At 48.0% G+C, this 16,597-nt stretch overlaps 1 long non-coding RNA gene across 1 annotated transcript; it reads right to left on the bottom strand.

Annotated features, from left to right (window-relative positions):
• Positions 1–12,162: 12,162 nt before the first annotated feature.
• On the bottom strand, positions 12,163–15,120 carry LOC311517184. Its single transcript, XR_014710623.1, has 3 exons — positions 14,976–15,120; positions 14,096–14,196; positions 12,163–13,992 (listed from the first exon to the last, which is right to left on the bottom strand). It is a non-coding gene; the product is annotated as an uncharacterized lncRNA (long non-coding RNA).
• Between the last annotated feature and the right edge of the window lie 1,477 nt (positions 15,121–16,597).

The raw sequence follows: 16,597 nt of genomic DNA, 5'->3' as shown, positions 1-16,597 counted from the left end.
ACTGGGTTCAGTGCTGGCAGTGGGTCTGGTGCCAGTTGTTCCGCCGGTTCTGGTTCTGGCTCTGTCTGGGTCTCTGGGACTGGATCCACTACTGCTGTTGCAGACATTGGCCTGGGGTCTGGGTCCATCACCTCTGACCGGGTCCTGGCAGAAGTTTCCGGAACAGAGCTAGGCGTGACGGCTGGTTTAGCCTGGCTGCGGGTGACCATTCCCACCCTCTTGGCTGGCTTCACACGATTGGGCAAGTCTTCCCCCAACAGCATGGGGATGGGATAATCATCACAGACTGCAAAAGTCCACGTTCCTGACCAGCCCTTGTACTGGACAGGCAACTTGGCTGCAGGCAAATTGAAAGAGTTGGACTTGAAGGGTTGAATCGTCACTTGGATCTCTGGGTTAATTAAATTGGGGTCCACTAAGGAAACATGGATAGCCGACACTTGTGCTCCGGTGTCCCTCCACGCGGTGACCTTCTTCCCGCCCACACTCACACTTTCCCTCCGCTCCAAGGGTATCTGGGAGATATCTGGGCCTGAGGACCTCTGGCGTGATTCCAGTGCAATGAACTGTAATCTTGTCATAAATATAAAGGGAAGGGTAAACCCCTTTGAAATCCCTCCTGGCCAGGGGAAAGCTCCTCTCACCTGTAAAGGGTTAAGAAGCTAAAGGTAACCTCGCTGGCACCTGACCAAAATGACCAATGAGGAGACAAGATACTTTCAAAAGCTGGGAGGAGGGAGAGAAACAAAGTGTCTGTGTCTGTCTGTAGTCGTCTTGGCCGGGGACAGAACAGGAATGGAGTCTTAGAACTTTTAGTAAGTAATCTAGCTAGGTATGTGTTAGATTATGATTTCTTTAAATGGCTGAGAAAAGAATTGTGCTGAATAGAATAACTATTTCTGTCTGTGTATCTTTTTTGTAACTTAAGGTTTTGCCTAGAGGGGTTCTCTATGTTTTTGAATCTAATTACCCTGTAAGATATCTACCATCCTGATTTTACAGGGGGGATTTCTTTATTTCTATTTACTTCTATGTTTTATTAAAAGTCTTCTTGTAAAACACTGAATGCTTTTTCATTGTTCTCAGATCCAAGGGTTTGGGTCTGTGGTCACCTATGCAAATTGGTGAGGCTTTTTATCCAACATTTCCCAGGAAAGGGGGGGTGCAAGTGTTGGGAGGATTGTTCATTGTTCTTAAGATCCAAGGGTCTGGGTCTGTAGTCACCTAGGCAAATTGGTGAGGCTTTTTACCAAACCTTGTCCAGGAAGTGGGGTGCAAGGTTTTGGGAAGTATTTTGGGGGGAAGGACGCGTCCAAACAGCTCTTCCCCAGTAACCAGTATTAGTTTGGTGGTGGTAGCGGCCTGTCCAAGGTGTAATATTTTGTGCCTTGGGGAAGTTTTGACCTAAGCTGGTAAAGATAAGCTTAGGAGGTTTTTCATGCAGGTCCCCACATCTGTACCCTAGAGTTCAGAGTGGGGGAGGAACCTTGACATGGTGGCACAGTGGTGGGATTAACCTGAAATCATTTTGAGATCCAGTTGAGATTTTTTGAACTAGAAATACAGATTTTAAAAAGGAATTTTTAGGAAGTCCAGAAGGCAGCTTTGAAACTGAAAGCAGCTTGGTTTCTCTCTGCTTTGTGGCCAAGCAGAGACAAAAGGGGATTATCTTGTGAATTGCAGGTTTTCTTTGCCTGGAGGCAGGGTACTTAACTCCTGCAGGGAAATTCACAGTCTTCCAACCCAGAGGTTTTTTTTTTTTTTTCTTTTCTTCCTAAAAGTAAATAGGGGGTGTGTGCTCTACCCATTTGCCTGGAGACAAAAGTGGCAGGGTTTTTTTTAGGATTTTGATTTTTTTTTTGTTTTACAAGGAGCACAGGTTTGAAAAGAAATTTTTTTTCTTCTTTGGGCTGGGTAAGCAGGTTTCCAAGTAGTTGGAGGTTTTTTGCTTTAATTTGGGCCCAGAGCAGAGACAAGGGAATTGTCTTTTTCTGTAGGCTGACAATCACTATCAGAGAATAGGTATTCTATTCCAGCACAGCAAAATTTTACAGCCAAGTTTTGTTTGTTTATTTCTAAACCTCGGGTGTAAAGTTAGTTAAAAACAGAGAGGTTAGAATGGCCAAATCCTCAGCTCGACTACAGCTGGAATTAGCCAAATTGCAGGCTGAGGAAAAACAAAGGGAACATGAAAGACAGATAGAACTCATGCGGCTGAAGGAGGAGGAGAAGGAAAAAGAGAGGAAGCATGTGGAGGAGATGGAGAGGATAAAGGCCCGGCAGAATATACCAACAAACCCTAGCAATCCTTCTCCAGGTACCACTTCCCATCCCAGAAAGTTCCCCACCTACAAGGCAGGTGATGATACTGAGGCCTTCTTAGAAAACTTCGAAAGGGCCTGCCTTGGGTACAACATCTCTACTGACCAATACATGGTAGAGCTGAGGCCGCAGCTCAGTGGACCCTTAGCTGAGGTGGCAGCTGAAATGCCTAAAGAACACATGAACAAGTATGAACTGTTTAAATCCAAGGCGAGAGTCAGAATGGGGATAACACCCGAGCAGTCTCGTCGGAGGTTCAGAGCCCTAAGGTGGAAACCAGACATGTCATTTACCCGACATGCCTACCACATTGTAAAACATTGGGATGCCTGGATATCAGGAGCAAGTGTTGAATCTCCAGTAAATTTGCCCTTCCTAATGCAAATGGAACAATTCTTAGAGGGTGTTCCTGAGGAAATAGAAAGATACATCCTAGATGGGAAACCCAAAACTGTAATTGAGGCAGGAGAGATTGGAGCCAGATGGGTGGAGGTGGCAGAGAAGAAGAAAACTGGTCGCAGTTGGAGCGGAGACCAGAAGGGACCACCCCAGACCACACCCTATTACCGGGGGCCGCCCAAAGCCCCACCTACCTCCCAAAGAACCCTCCAGACCCCTTATCGTCCCACCACCCCGTTCTCCAGCAACCCTCCTCGCCCCAGTGACCCGTCAGCTGGACGATGTTTAAGTGTAACGAGCTGGGGCACGTAAAGGCCAACTGCCCCAAGAACCCCAACAGATTACAGTTCATTGCACCGGAATCACACCAGAGGTCCACAGGCCCAGATACCTCCCAGATACCCTTGGAGCGGAGGGAAACTGTGAGTGTGGGTGGGAAGAAGGTCACCGCGTGGAGGGACACCGGAGCACAAGTGTCAGCTATCCATACTTCCTTAGTGGACCCCAATTTAATCAACCCAGAGATCCAAGTGACGATTCAACCCTTCAAGTCCAACTCTTTCAATTTGCCTACAGCCAAGTTGCCTGTCCAGTACAAGGGCTGGTCAGGAATGTGGACTTTTGCAGTCTATGATGATTATCCCATCCCCATGCTGTTGGGGGAAGACTTGGCCAATCATGTGAAGCAGGCCAAGAGGGTGGGAATGGTCACCCGCAACCAGGCTAAACAAGCCGTGAGGCCTAGCTCTGTTCCGGAAACTTCTATCAGGACCCAGTCAGAGGTGATGGACCTGGACCCCAGGCCAATGTCTGCAACAGCAGTAGTGGATCCAGTCCCAGAGACCCAGACGGAACCAGTCCCAGAACCGGAACCAGCCAAACAACCAACACCAGACCCCGTGTCAGCACTGAATCCAGTACTTGCAACCTCAACACCAGAGGGCCCCACCGAACCTGAACTGGCAGCAGCCGATAACCCTACACAAGAGGCTCGGCCGGAGCCTGAATCCCAACACAGTGCACCAGCGGAGAGCGGTTCACAGTCAACAGAAACAGCTCCATCCCCTATATCGCTTCCAGAGGGACCAAGCCTAGGTCCACAATCCCATGAGGAACTGATGTCTCCAGCATCAAGGGAACAGTTCCAGACCGAACAGGAAGCAGATGAAAGCCTCCAGAGAGCTTGGACGGCGGCACGGAGCAACCCACCGCCTCTCAGCTCTTCTAATCGATCCAGGTTTGTTGTAGAAAGAGGACTTTTATACAAGGAAACTCTTTCTGGGGGACACCAGGAAGACTGGCATCCTCAGAGACAGTTGGTAGTTCCAACTAAATACCGGGCCAAGCTCTTGAGCTTAGCCCATGATCACCCTAGTGGCCATGCTGGGGTGAACAGGACCAAAGACCGTTTGGGGGGGTCATTCCACTGGGAGGGAATGGGCAAGGATGTTTCTACCTATGTCCAGTCTTGTGAGGTGTGCCAAAGAGTGGGAAAACCCCAAGACCAGGTCAAAGCTCCTCTCCAGCCACTCCCCATCATTGAAGTTCCATTTCAGCGAGTAGCTGTGGATATTCTGGGTCCTTTTCCGAAAAAGACACCCAGAGGAAAGCAGTACATACTGACTTTCATGGATTTTGCCACCCGATGGCCGGAAGCAGTAGCTCTAAGCAACACCAGGGCTAAAAGTGTGTGCCAGGCACTAGCAGACATTTTTGCCAGGGTAGGTTGGCCCTCCGACATCCTCACAGATGCAGGGACTAATTTCCTGGCAGGAACTATGAAAAACCTTTGGGAAGCTCATGGGGTAAATCACTTGGTTGCCACTCCTTACCATCATCAAACAAATGGCATGGTGGAGAAGTTTAATGGAACTTTGGGGGCCATGATACGTAAATTCGTAAATGAGCACTCCAATGATTGGGACCTAGTATTGCAGCAGTTGCTCTTTGCCTACAGAGCTGTACCACATCCCAGTTTAGGGTTTTCCCCATTTGAACTTGTATATGGCCGTGAGGTTAAGGGGCCATTGCAGTTGGTGAAGCAGCAATGGGAGGGATTTACACCTTCTCCAGGAACTAACATTCTGGACTTTGTAACCAACCTACAAAACACCCTCCGAACCTCTTTAGCCCTTGCTAGAGAAAACTTACAGGATGCTCAAAAAGAGCAAAAAGCCTGGTATGATAAACATGCCAGAGAGCGTTCCTTCAAAGTAGGAGACCAGGTCATGGTCTTAAAGGCGCTCCAGGCCCATAAAATGGAAGCATCGTGGGAAGGGCCATTTGTGGTCCAGGAGCGCCTGGGAGCTGTTAATTATCTCATAGCATTCCCCACCTCCAACCGAAAGCCTAAGGTGTATCATATTAATTCTCTAAAGCCCTTTTATTCCAGAGAATTAAAGGTTTGTCAGTTTACAGCCCAGGGAGGAGACGACGCTGAGTGGCCTGAAGGTGTCTACTACGAAGGGAAATGTGCTGGTGGTGTGGAAGAGGTGAACCTCTCCATGACCCTTGGGCGTATGCAGCGACAGCAGATCCAGGAGCTGTGCACTAGCTACGCGCCAACGTTCTCAGCCACCCCAGGACTGACTGAACGGGCATACCACTCCATTGACACAGGTAATGCTCACCCAATTAGGGTCCAACCTTACCGGGTGTCTCCTCAAGCTAAAACTGCTATAGAACGGGAGATCCAGCATATGTTACAGATGGGTGTAATCCACCCCTCTGAAAGTGCATGGGCATCTCCAGTGGTTCTAGTTCCCAAACCAGATGGGGAAATACGTTTTTGCGTGGACTACCGTAAGCTAAATGCTGTAACTCGCCCAGACAACTATCCAATGCCACGCACTGATGAACTATTAGAGAAACTGGGACGGGCCCAGTTCATCTCTACCTTGGACTTAACCAAGGGGTACTGGCAGGTACCGCTAGATGAATCTGCCAAGGAAAGGTCAGCCTTCATCACACATCTCGGGCTGTATGAATTTAATGTACTCCCTTTCGGGCTGCGAAATGCACCCGCCACTTTCCAAAGACTTGTAGATGGTCTCCTAGCGGGATTAGGAGAATATGCAGTCGCCTACCTTGACAATGTGGCCATATTTTCGGATTCCTGGGCAGACCACCTGGAACATCTACAAAAAGTCCTTGAGCGCATAAGGGAGGCAGGACTAACTGTTAAGGCTAAGAAGTGTCAAATAGGCCTAAACAGAGTGACTTACCTTGGACACCAGGTGGGTCAAGGAACTATCAGCCCCCTACAGGCCAAAGTGGATGCTATCCAAAAGTGGCCTGTCCCAAAGTCAAAGAAACAGGTTCAATCCTTCTTAGGCTTGGCCGTTTATTACAGACGATTTGTACCGCACTACAGCCAAATCGCTGCCCCACTGACAGACCTAACCAAAAAGAAACAGCCAAATGCTGTTCAGTGGACCGGAAAGTGTCAGAAGGCCTTTAACAAGCTTAAAGCGACACTCATGTCTGACCCTGTACTAAGGGCCCCAGACTTTGACAAACCGTTCCTAGTAACCACAGATGCATCCGAGCGTGGTGTGGGAGCAGTTTTAATGCAGAAAGGACCTGATCAAGAATTCCACCCTGTAGTGTTTCTCAGCAAAAAACTGTCTGAGAGGGAAAGCAACTGGTCAGTCACTGAAAAAGAATGTTATGCCATTGTCTACGCTCTGGAAAAGCTACGCCCATATGTTTGGGGACGGCGTTTCCACCTCCAAACCGACCATGCTGCACTAAAGTGGCTTCACACTGTCAAAGAAACTAACAAAAAACTTCTTCGGTGGAGTTTAGCTCTCCAAGATTTTGATTTCAACCTCCAACACATCTCAGGAGCTTCTAACAAAGTGGCTGACACACTCTCCCGTGAAAGTTTCCCAGAATCAACTGGTTAAAATCGTCCTTGAGATGTGGAAAATATTGTTAGTCTTTATGTACTTGGTAGTATATTTAGAGATGCATGTGTCTTATTAACTCTGTTTTCCTAGAGCTCCAGGAAGAAATCCCAGCCAGTGTTTCACCCTAGCTGAGATTTGGGGGGCGTGTCATAAATATAAAGGGAAGGGTAAACCCCTTTGAAATCCCTCCTGGCCAGGGGAAAGCTCCTCTCACCTGTAAAGGGTTAAGAAGCTAAAGGTAACCTCGCTGGCACCTGACCAAAATGACCAATGAGGAGACAAGATACTTTCAAAAGCTGGGAGGAGGGAGAGAAACAAAGTGTCTGTGTCTGTCTGTAGTCGTCTTGGCCGGGGACAGAACAGGAATGGAGTCTTAGAACTTTTAGTAAGTAATCTAGCTAGGTATGTGTTAGATTATGATTTCTTTAAATGGCTGAGAAAAGAATTGTGCTGAATAGAATAACTATTTCTGTCTGTGTATCTTTTTTGTAACTTAAGGTTTTGCCTAGAGGGGTTCTCTATGTTTTTGAATCTAATTACCCTGTAAGATATCTACCATCCTGATTTTACAGGGGGGATTTCTTTATTTCTATTTACTTCTATGTTTTATTAAAAGTCTTCTTGTAAAACACTGAATGCTTTTTCATTGTTCTCAGATCCAAGGGTTTGGGTCTGTGGTCACCTATGCAAATTGGTGAGGCTTTTTATCCAACATTTCCCAGGAAAGGGGGGGTGCAAGTGTTGGGAGGATTGTTCATTGTTCTTAAGATCCAAGGGTCTGGGTCTGTAGTCACCTAGGCAAATTGGTGAGGCTTTTTACCAAACCTTGTCCAGGAAGTGGGGTGCAAGGTTTTGGGAAGTATTTTGGGGGGAAGGACGCGTCCAAACAGCTCTTCCCCAGTAACCAGTATTAGTTTGGTGGTGGTAGCGGCCTGTCCAAGGTGTAATATTTTGTGCCTTGGGGAAGTTTTGACCTAAGCTGGTAAAGATAAGCTTAGGAGGTTTTTCATGCAGGTCCCCACATCTGTACCCTAGAGTTCAGAGTGGGGGAGGAACCTTGACAAATCTGTTGGGTTTTTTGGGGCAGTTGGCCTTCATATGCCCCGGCTTGTTACATTTAAAACATCGTCCAGCTGACAGGTCACTGGGGCAAGGTGGGTTGCTGGAGAATGGTGTGCCGGGACGATAAGGTGTCTGGAGGGTTCCTTGGGGGGTAGTTGGGGCCTTGGGCTGCCCCCCGGTAGTAGGGTGTGGTCTGAGGTTGTCCCTTCTGGTATCCGCTCCAACTGCGACCAGTTTTTTTCTTTTCTGCCACCTCCACCCATTTGGCTCTAATCTCCCCTGCCTCAATTACAGTTTTGGGCTTCCCATCTAGGATGTATCTTTCTATTTCCTCAGGAACACCCTCTGAGAACTGTTCCATTTGCATTAGGAAGGGCAAATCTTCTGGAGATTTAACACTTGCTCCTGATATCCAGGCATCCCAATGTTTCGCAATGTGGTAGGCATGTCGGGTAAATGACACGTCTGGTTTCCACCTTAGGGCTCTGAATTGCCAACGGGAATGCTCGGGTGTTAGCCCCATTCTGACTCTCGCCTTGGTTTTAAACAGTTCATACTGGTTCATTTGTTCCTTAGGCATTTCAGTCGCCACCTCAGCTAAGGGTCCACTGAGCTGCGGCCTCAGCTCTACCATGTATCGGTCTGTAGAGATGCTGTACCCAAGGCAGGCCCTTTCAAAGTTTTCTAAGAAGGCCTCAGTATCATAGCCTGTATTGTAGGTGGGGAACTTTCTGGAATGGGAAGTGGTACCTGGAGAAGGATTGCTAGAGTTTGTTGGTATATTCTGCTGAGCCTTTGCCTTCTCCATCTCCAGTGCATACTTCCTCTTTTTTTCCTTCTCCTCCACTTCTTTGTCCCTTGCCTCCATTTCCCTCCTGTGGGCAGTCCCCATTTCTTTTTCCCTGGCCGTGTGTGAGTCCATCTCCATCCGTATGAGTTCTATCTGTCTTTCATGTTCCTTTTGTTTTTCCTCAGCCTCAGATCTGGCTAATTCCAGCTTTTGTTGAACCGTGGAGTCAGTCATCCTAATCTCTCTGTTTTTAACTAACTTTACACCCAAGAGTTAGAAAGAAAACAAAACAAAAAACTTGGCTTGTAAAATTTTGCTGAGCTGTCCGGATACCTATGTTCTCTGATAGTGATTGTCAGCCTACAGAGAAATCCTTAAAAAAACAAACAACCTAACACCTTTGTTTCCAGGCAAATAGGCAGAAAACCCCTCTAGTTGCTCTTAGGGGGGAAAATAAAAAAAAACTTCTTCAGGTCTGTGAAGACTTGTGAATTTCCCTGCAAGAGGTTAACTACCCTGCCTTTAGGTAGAGAAAACTCCAGCTCACAAAAGACAATTCCCTTTTGTCTCTACTCTGGCCCCAAAGCAGAGAAAAAAAAACCTCTAACTGCTTTCAGTTGGAAACCTGCTTTCCAGCAGCCCAAAGGAAAAAAAAATTCCCTTTTAAAATCTGTGCTTCTGATTCAAAAATCTCAAATTGATTTCAAGTAAATCCCACCGCTCTGCCACCCTGTCAAGGTTCCTTCCCCACTCAGAACTCTAGGGTACAGATGTGGGGACCTGCATGAAAACCTCCTAAGCTTACTTTTACCAGCTTAGGTTAAAAATTCCCCAAGGTACAAACTATTTTACCTTTTGCCCTTTGACTTTCACTGCCACCACCAAACGTCTAACAGGGATATGGTTGGGAAAGAGCCTGTGTGGAAACGTCTTTCCCCTCAAAATCCTCCCAAATCTTACACCCCCTTTCCTGGGGAAGGTTTGATAAAACTCCTCACCAATTTGCATAAGTGAACACAGACCCAAACCCTTGGATCTTAAGAACAATGAAAAAAAAAACATTCAGATTCTTAAAAAGAATTTTAATAGGAGAAAAAGTAAAAAGACATCTTCTCTGTAAAATCAGGATGGTAAATACCTTACAGATTCAAAACATAGAGAATCCCTCTAGGGAAAACCTTGAGTTACAAAAAGACACAAAAACAGGAATCTACATTCCATTCAGCACAGCTTCTTTTCTCAGCCATTTAAAGGAATCAGAACCTAATGCATATCTAGCTAGATTACTTACTAAGTTCTAAGACTCCATTCCTGTTCTGTCCCCAGCAAAAGCATCACACAGACCGAGAGAGAGAGGCTTTGTTTCTCCCTCCCCGCAGCTTTTGAAAGTATCTTGTCTCCTCATTGGTCATTTTGGTCAGGTGCCAGCGAGGTTATCCTAGCTTCTAAACCCTTTACAGGTGAAAGGGTTTTTCCTCTGGCCAGGAGGGATTTTAAAGGTGTTTACCCGTCCCTTTATATTTATGACATGTCCCATCCTGGAAGATGATGATCTGGGCTCACTTGTACAAACTTCAGACATTTTGCAGTTGGCCTACAGCAATGTGATCCACCTGAAAATGAAGATGTAAGCCCTCAGGAAACTTTGACTAGTACAGAATGAAGTTGCCTCATACAGAAACACAGGCCATCTTCCGCTCAGTACGCTGACTTCCCATTGAACAATAAATGAAGTTTAAGGTCTCAGTACTTACCTTCAATGGTTTGACCCAGGGATACCTAGACGAATGCCTAAAGCTCCAGGTTGAGGACAGCAGTCATAAAAACAGACATACTAGATCAGACCAAAGATCGATCTAGCCCAGTATCCTGTCTTCCAACAGTGGCCAATTCCAGGTGCTTCAGAGGGACTCTATCCTGGGCATAGAATCATAGAATATCAGGGTTGGAAGGGACCTCAGGAGATCATCTAGTCCAACCCCCTGCTCAAAGCAGGACCAATCCCCAATTAAATCATCCCAGCCAGGGCTTTGTCAAGCCTGACCTTAAAAACTTCTAAGGAAGGAGATTCTACCACCTCCTTAGGTAACGCATTCCAGTGTTTCACCACCCTCCTAGTGAAAAAGTTTTTCCTAATATCCAACCTAAACCTCCCCCACTGCAACTTGAGACCATTACTCCTTGTTCTGTCATCTTCTACCACTGAGAATAGTCTAGAACCATCCTCTTTGGAACCACCTCTCAGGTAGTTGAAAGCATCTATCAAATCCCCCCTCATTCTTCTCTTCTGCAGACTAAACAATCCCAGTTCCCTCAGCCTCTCCTCATAAGTCATGTGTTCCAGACCCCTAATCATTTTTGTTGCCCTTCGCTGGACTCTCTCCAATTTTTCCACATCTTTCTTGTAGTGTGGGGCCCAAAACTGGACATAGTACTCCAGGTGAGGCCTCACCAATGTCGAATAGAGGGGAACGACCATGTCCCTCAATCCGCTGGCTATGCCCCTACTTATACATCCCAAAATACCATTGGCCTTCTTGGCAACAAGGGCACACTGTCGACTCATATCCAGCTTCTCGTCCACTGTCACCCCTAGGTCCTTTTCCGCAGAACTGTTGCCTAGCCATTCTGTCCCTGGTCTGTAGCGGTGCCGTCCTAAGCGTAGGACCCTGCACTTATCCTTGTTGAACCTCATCAGATTTCTTTTGGCCCAATCCTCCAATTTGTCTAGGTCCCTCTGTATCCTATCCCTACCTGCCACCATATCTACCACTCCTCCTAGTTTAGTATCATCCGCAAATTTGCGGAGAGTGCAATCCACACCATCCTCCAGATCATTTATGAAGATATTGAACAAAACCGGCCCCAGGACCGACCCTTGGGGAACTCCACTTGATACCGGCTGCCAACTAGACATGGAGCCATTGATCACTACCCATTGAGCCCGACAATCTAGCCAACTTTCTACCCACCTTATAGTGCATTCATTCAGCCCATACTTCCTTAACTTACTGACAAGAATACTGTGGGAGACCATGTCAAAAGCTTTGCTAAAGTCAAGAAACAATACATCCACTACTTTCCCTTCATTCACAGAACCAGTAATCTCATCATAGAAGGCGATTAGATTCATGAGGCATGACCTTCCCTTGGTGAATCCATGCTGACTGTTCCTGATCACTTTCCTCGCGTGTAAGTGCTTCAGGATTGATTCCTTGAGGACCTGCTCCATGATTTTTCCGGGGACTGAGGTGAGGCTGACTGGCCTGTAGTTCCCAGGATCCTCCTCCTTCCCTTTTTTAAAGATGGGCACTACATTAGCCTTTTTCCAGTCGTCCGGGACTTCCCCCGATTGCCATGAGTTTTCAAAGATAATGGCCAAAGATAATGGCATCAGAGACTCTAAAAAGGATTTGGGGGTGAGGATGAACTTCCAGTGTAAAGCTGTGGCCAAAAGGACTACTACAATCGTTGGATTCCCAGGGAAATCTTGACTAGGAGTAGGGAGTCTATATTACCATTGTATTTGGGACTGGTGCAATCACAACTGGAATATTGTTTCTAGTTCTGGTATCCATAATTGTTGCAAGAAGTTGATAAATTGAAGAGGGTTCAAAGAAGAGCCAGGAGATTGATTAAAGGTTTAAAAAACACACTGTACAGTGATAGGTACCAGGAGCTCAATTTATTTAGCTTAACAAAAGAGAAGATTAAGGAGCGACATGATCACAATCTGTAAGTACCTACATGGGGAACAAAAATTTGATAATGGGCTCATTAGTCTAATAGACAAAGGTATAGCAAGATTCCATGACTAGAAGCTGAAGGTAGACAAATTCAGACTAGAAATAAGGCATACTTTTTTTTTTAAACAGTGAAGGTAATTAACCATTGGAACATCTTACCAAGGGTTGTGGTAGATTCTCCATTAATCACAATTTTTAAATCAACATTGACTATTTTTCTATAAAGATATACTCTTGTTCAAACAGGAAGCATTTCAATGAAGTCCTATGGCCTGCGTTACACAGGAGGTCAGACTAGATGATCACAATGGTCCTTTTTGGCCTTAAAAATCTATGACACAGTTTTAAATTACAACTTTTCTTTCTTATTACCAGGACTCCTAGCATTTGTATAAAAGGAACTGAATGTTTTCCCCCTTCAAATTCTTTCCCACCTCATCTCAATATATTCACAGTACCTTGAGCCTGAGTGATATCTTTAAGCATTTGTAGCACAACTGCCTTCTTAGCATCTTCTCCTGGAATTGCTAGTTTAAGATACTCCTACCTGCTCCAACTGGTTTTCAACCGAGATTAGCCCACCTACTTCTGTGTTGCTGGAGGTCCTATTTGTTCAGGCCCTTCTCCCACTGGAATGTGACCCAATGTTCCACAAAACCAAAACCTTCAGTTTCATATCACCCACATAGATAATGGTGCAGCTCCACCAATTTCTGCCTTCTGCCGACCCTCATTTATAGGAATGGAAGGATCTCTGAGAGATGACTTGGAATTTTTCTTCTTCACAACACTTCCAAGACAGATGCGTCTTTGGTTCAGCAGTTACAGCATTAGCTTAGGATTTAGGAGATGTGTGTTCAAATCCTTGCTCCACCAACAATATCCTGTGTGACCTCGGGCACATCACTTAACCACTCAGCTCCCCATTTGTGAAATGGGGATAAAAGCATTTCTTTACCTCCCATGAGTGTTTTAAGGATAAATACATTAATGACTGTGAGTTGCTCAGATACTACAGTAATGGGGACCATAAAAGTACCTAAGGCTAACAACCCTGAAGTTTTCAATAATCTTTGTACTTCCATGTGATGCTGTCCATCATGTATTCTAATGTGTATAATCACCAGGAGACTTGCCAACCAACTTCAGATCCCCATCCAATCTTACAGTTATACTTCATGTCTTTGTTCCAGGGAAGCTACACATCATCCTGCTGAATTCTCTGTCCATTCTTCTTTATACGGAATCACTTGATGGTTGCTTGTCATTTTAGAACCGTTAAAAGCCTCTTGGACATCCTTGCCAGTAAGAAGCAAGCAGCTACCCCCTGTAACTTTGTTCCATTCCTCCAAATGTATGTTCAGACACATTTTCTGTAGTTGCCTCACTGAATATTGCAATTCAATACTTCTAGAAGAATTGAATGTTTCTGTTTCTCTTTCCTCTGTTGTTCACAAATTGCCAGTCATCTTCTTTAGTTTCTACACTCTTACGTTCCTTCTTCACCAATCCAGTAGAATTGGTGGCAACAATTCCCAAATCTTGTTGTCCAATAAGTCTTTGCCATCTCAGTTGGTACGCAGCACTGATACTGGTGATTCCAGATCATATATCTTCTTCACCAGCATGGCCACCAACTTAAAATTCCTATACAAGAAATCTCTGCTGTTTTCCAGCATGTAGGAAAACAAAGCACATCCACCACAGGTCATTATGACTGTTCCATTGTTGACAATATCCGCTGCATAGGGTAGCACCATACCTAAACAGAAAGAAACCGCTGTAACTCCCAAACTAATGATGATGCAGAAGGCTGAAAGCCAACAGCAACAGACAGAACCAGGATTCCCCCACCATAACTCTACCTGGTTTTCTAGATGCCGTTCCTGATTTCTTCACCAGTGAAGCTGGTTTGGAACCTTTCTGAGCTGCACCTTTTCCTGCTGCTTTCCTGTCACTCATTTCCCTGAAACAGAATAGAGGCCAGCAGGTTTCTTATTAACTTTAAAGCACTAATGAGCTCAGCTTTGCATGAGCCAGGAGACAGCAACTGCTTTGGTCCTGCAAACACGAATGCATGTGAGTAGCCCCAGTAAATTCAATGGGATTACCTGAGTGTGTCTGCAGTATCAGGCCCACTTGTGGCGGGGAAGGGGAAGTTAATTCTGGTGCTAAGAAACCTCAGCATCTTTGTGAGATATCTTGGTCCCTTCCCCTAATGCTTGTCAAAAACATTTTCAAGTGGTTTAGAACCTAAGGGAATTTTCATCTGAACAAATTCCAGATGTGTAGTGAAGAATAAGAGTACATATCAGTGATGTAGAGGTTTAAAAAGTTACAAGAATGCTATACTTCTAAAAAAAATACCCAGAAAATTCAGAATTAAGGCTCAATTTAAATATTTGACAATATGGAAATGTAGTTAACGCACCCAAACGATCTTAACTTTACCCAGGTTTTATTACAGTGGTGCCCGTAGCTCCCAGGCGAGATCCCAGAGGGATGTCCTTAGAAAAACTGCATAGAAATCAGATACAGCTTTACCCACCACCTTACACAACTCCGGGCACCAGTGACCTCCTCCTCCAGGCGCCCGCGCCGGTAGAGTAGCGGCGCCCGCGGACTTTCCCCCCGTCCTCAGGAGACAAACACCGACGTGCCCACGGTCCTCCCCGCCGCGCCGACTCCCTACCGGCCTCCCGCTCCCCCCGTCTGACCGACGCGGGCAGCGCCGCGGGCCCCGACCTGCTGTCCCGGGGCCGCCGTGGGAAAGTCGCGCCCGCCAGGATGAGCGCCCCGCCGGCGCCGCTCCAGCTCCCGCGGCCTTCGCCCGTAACGGCAGCCGCCCCAACCGTCACCCGGCAACGGCGACGCCGGAAGCGCACCTGTTCCCAACCGGAACTGAAAGGGCGGGTCTGACCCCTACACGTCACGCCCCAGTTGGTGAAGTGACCGCCCCAGATCAGAACCCCGCCCACTTCCTGCAGCGTCAGGGCCTAACGATACCCCCTGGCCCGGCTTCCCCGGCTCCACCAATCCCCGCGTCGGTACCACGCGGCCCGGCTCCACCAATCCCCGCTCCGGTACCATCATCCCTCCCACCCCCCCGGCCCGGCTTCCCCGGCTCCACCAATCCCCGCTCCGGTACCACGCGGCCCGGCTCCCCCGGCTCCACCAATCCCCGCGCCGGTACCATCATCCCTCCCCCACCCGCCCGGCTTCCCTGGCTCCACCAATCCCCGCGCCGGTACCACGCGGCCCGGCTCCCCCGGCTCCCCCAATCCCCGCGCCGGTACCACGCGGCCCGGCTCCCCCGGCTCCCCCAATCCCCGCGCCGGTACCACCACCCCTCCCCCCATGCCCATGCAGAGACCTAGTCCCCATTCCCCCCCAGATCTGCAGTGCTCCTGCAAGCATCGCCTTCCCCCATCCCGGCCATGGCCCGTGCAAGCAGCGCCATCCCTCTCACCCTCCGCCAACCCCCCATCCCTCACCCCGTACCACTCCTCCACCCCAGTTATCCCCAGCGTGCCCCAGCCCCGTCGCCCATCCAGGTCTAACCATCTCCCGCACCAGCGCTGCGGTACTAGCCGCCACAGCATCATCGCCCATCTGGTGCCAGCTCCCCACACGCACATCACCGCTCCAAAGGCTAAACCCACCCCCACCCCACATCAACATGGCTTTAAAGAAAAAAGGTCGTGTCAAACAAGCCTGATTTCATTCTTAGGTGGCATGACAAGCTTGGTTGCTAACGGTAACTATGTAGGTATAATAGATGTAATGTTGTAGCCGATTTTAGGGTTGCCAAGCATCTGGTTTTTCAACGGAACACCCAGTCGAAAAGGGGCCCTGGCAGTGCTGAGCGGGGCATTAAAAGTCCAGTCAGTGGCGCGGCAAGGCAAAGACAAGTTCCCTGCCTGCCCTGGCTCCAGCCGGCTCCCGGAAGCAGCCAGCATGTCCCTGGGGGCCCTAGCCACAGAGGCTGCCAGGGAGGCTCTGCACACTGCCACTGCCCTGAGCGCTGGCTCCACAGCTCCCATTGGCTGGGACCACGACCAATGGGAGCTGCGGGGGCAGTGCCTGCAGGCAAGGGAAGCATGCGGAGCATCACTGGCCGGTACTGCACCTAGGAGCCAGGGACATGTCGCTGCTTCCGGGAACCACCTCAGACAAGCGCCGCCTGGAGCCTGTACCACACCCCGAACTCCCCCCATCCCTGAAACCCCTGCAGCCCAACTCCCTTCCAGAGCCTGCACGCCCTCCCACGTGCCAACTGCCTGCCCCACCCTGAGCCCTCTCCTGCACCCAAACTCCCTTCCAAAGCCTGCACCCCCTCCTGCACTCCGAACCCCTTGGCCCCAGCC

This window comes from Lepidochelys olivacea, assembly GCF_965140295.1.
Source record: "Lepidochelys olivacea isolate rLepOli2 genome assembly, chromosome: 2".
Lineage (NCBI taxonomy): Eukaryota > Metazoa > Chordata > Testudines > Cheloniidae > Lepidochelys > Lepidochelys olivacea.
Note: the sequence above shows the minus strand (reverse complement) of the source record. Positions and strands in the feature narration are given on the sequence as shown.